Here is a 3,243-nt window from a genome sequence, read left to right as displayed (position 1 = left end):
ACAGCAATCCAATCAAGAAAGGATGGATTCTTCTGAAAAGAATTAAATGTTAACCTTAAGTTAATTAAAACATTCAGATGGAGTTTAAGTGCCCTTTAGCACTCGTCATGGTCAAGGGAATGGACAGGTATGTTAGCAGAACAAATTGTACCCTGCGATGCATTTTTCAGGATCTGTTTTTCCACTTCTATTTGAGAGAACACAGTGACCCAACAAAGAAATATGCTAACAGTCAAGTAAGTGAGAAAGTCAGCATAGCCCAGGATTGACTATTTCATCTGCAATAGCTACTGAAACAACGCTGACACAATTAGTAAGTGTTGCATATGTCTTTCAGAGGGAGGCCAGCACATCTCAGTGAGCTACGAAAGGCGTTCAAGTAGAACATTTCTTATATGCAGGTAAGTGCTCATGTGGGATAAAACCCTAACAGGGTACAGCTGATCTCCATATGTATAAATAAATAATAATGGTGTCCCTAACGTTTGTTCTCACTGTAGGTTCTTAAGAAATGATGGACAGTGTCGTGGGTGAGCTCTCTCTTGTAGCGTGGGTCTCAAGCTGGACCAGTCATTGGTTGGCCATTCCAATAATTTCTGTGCCAGCATATTTTTTACCCCAATGTACCTTGTAGGGAGAGTAAATTGTGGGTCAAAGGTTATGAGTTAGGGTCTGAATCTCTCCAGGGAAGTCTTGCCTGGCTACAGGAGGTAACTGTTTCAGGCTCCATATCTCCCATTGCTAGGGGTGTTTTCATAGATTCCTGGAAGTTTCCATTGCACTGTGTTTCTAGATCATCCCAAAGATGCTCCTGATATACATGGGAGGCCTGCCCTTTTTTTAATAGAAAGGAGGAGGAGTGGATTGAGGGTGGGGGTGGAGGAAGAGGGGAGGTTGGGGATATGGACTGAGAGAAGAGGGAGGGAAAACTATAATAGGGCTGGTAAAAATAATTAATAAAAATCAATTTTAAAATAATCTATCAAAATACTAGTAATAAAGATTGACCCCATTTAGCCTCAAAAGGAAGGAAGGAAGGATGGACAATCTTAGCAGTTCTAACAGCCATGAGTTTATTTTAATAATACATTTATATTGAAATAGGATGAATTTGATTTGATACTAATCCGTTGTCATTACTATGACACTGCTAGCCCAGTATCTGTCTGTGGATGTTCCATTGGTGCCCAGTCAAAACAAATGCTCACTCTGGACAGTGCTGCTGACCTAGAATTAATCTAAGAATTAAGATAGAATTGAATTCTCCCTTAACAGTGTTTGCAGACAAACTAATACCTTGGTTTCCCAGTTATATTCTAAAATATAGGGTTTGGTTTTGTTTTGAGCTTTAGGAGCTTTATTTACCTTCCATCTTTCCCTGCTTTGCTCAGGTGTCTGCCGAGAAGCTCAAGGTCACTCAGTGACTCCAACACACTCAGTGGCCTATGATGTGGATGCTGCTGCTCAGTCCTCATTGGCTGGCTGGGCACGCAAGTCTCCAGCAGGGAACTGTTGGATGAATACAGAGGGCGCCCGCACACCCTCAGACTAGTCTGCCACCTCTGGATGAACAGCAGTGACCACAAGAGCCCTGAAATTCCTCCTTGGTTACAATCTTCTCAGCAGCATCCTGTTCCTCCTCCTTAGTCTCCTCTGGGTATCTGTAGAAGAAAAGATCAGGTATAACCAACCATGGGTGTCCACGGAAGATAGATAGCTCCACGTGACCGAGAACTTCCCGGGCCAGCATCCACCACATCAGACCCACGGAGTGAGCTTTGTTGTGGCACTGGATGGCAATGCCATGTAGTGCGGAGGAGAGTCTGTTACTCGTAGCAGTGGCGGCCAGGTTGACATAAGATGCCTCTGAGGGAAAAGGGGTCAGGTCTGAGATCAGCCACCATTAGAAGCTGTGGGTCTCTGAAGGCTGCTTGGATCTGGTTAGTGAAGGCCCAAAGCATGAAGCAGCCAGCAATTTGAGTGGTTCCAGTGGCGGCAGCAGCAAACTTCAGCATGGCTTGCTGGCCAGCGTTCCTGGAGGAGATGATGGTGACATCAGCAAGGTTCTCAATTACATACAGCAATATCCAGAGCTGCAAGCAACAGCTTCTCCCAGGTCCTCTTCAGATTTATGGTGTAGATCCCATCAGTTTTCCCTTTGTCCATGGACTGCTCCATTTGAAAGTTAAGGTTGGTGCTACATAAGTGTGTTCCTGTGGCAAGGAACTTGAGGACATCCTCCTCCCTTGTCTGCAGGACATCAGGGGCTCTGGACATTGTATACGTTTCCCTTTCAGTTACCATGGGAATCAAGAGCCCACGCCTGGGCAATACGGAAAGCTCTAAAACATAATTTTGCATGTTATTTTTCCTCTTCAAGAGAACAGGATAATCCAGAAAGGACCGTTCACTGAATCCTGATACTAACCAGATAAGGGATGGTAGAGCTATACTGCGCTGTACATCATCACTCCTTCAGTATCCTGCTAGATCAGAATGTGTCCCGAATCTGGTGTTGTCACGTTTTTATAGGTGTTTTCTTTGGCCTTTATTAATGAACAGGTGAAAGATGGTATTAAAATTCATTCATTGGCACTTATTTGAAAATACTCCTTGAATGAATATTTTGGAAACCATTTTATTTATTTTCAAAAGAGGAAACGCCCCTCTTTTGGAGTTTATGCAGTTCAAAGATCTCCTTTAATGTTTCTCACTAAGCATCAGTTTTTTTTAACTTTGAGGACTGATGGTGTATATTTAATATTTACATGGGTACAGGCTTAAGTGAGTACCAAAATAACTTTCTAATGCCTATAACTGTAATTTTTTTACAGTGGAATTTCGGGTACTATTCCCTCAGGATATTAAGAAATCTCCTTCAAGGTTTTGTTACAGTGGGTCTATAGATTTCCAGATAGTATAAATGGGTCTTGAAATGATGCAGTCCCCTTGGGAATTTTTAGGTGTATTGGTAGAAAGAGGTTTACACAACATATATTTTCCAAAATACGTTTTTTAGAGCCAGGCCAAGACATCGGAGTGAGACAATGAATGCCAAGTAGAACGTAGCTGGGATCCAGGTAAGTACTCTGCATATACATACCAAGTGCTGATGTTGTACCTTTTTTTCTTGGTACCATGTTTTTGTTGCCACTGCTCAGGGAAGACATGTTGAAGCCCTCAGCTGTTGTAATGCTGTCTGACGGTGATTGCACACTTTTTCAAATGAGAGGAAAACTTCAC

General features: G+C 42.6%; 1 pseudogene; it reads right to left on the bottom strand.

Annotated features, from left to right (window-relative positions):
- Nucleotides 1-1,413: 1,413 nt before the first annotated feature.
- On the bottom strand, nucleotides 1,414-2,277 carry LOC119804958 (annotated as a pseudogene).
- Nucleotides 2,278-3,243: the final 966 nt, after the last annotated feature.

The sequence above is a fragment of the Arvicola amphibius genome, chromosome X (assembly GCF_903992535.2).
Source record: "Arvicola amphibius chromosome X, mArvAmp1.2, whole genome shotgun sequence".
NCBI lineage: Eukaryota > Metazoa > Chordata > Mammalia > Rodentia > Cricetidae > Arvicola > Arvicola amphibius.
This window is presented reverse-complemented; position numbering and strand designations above follow the sequence as displayed.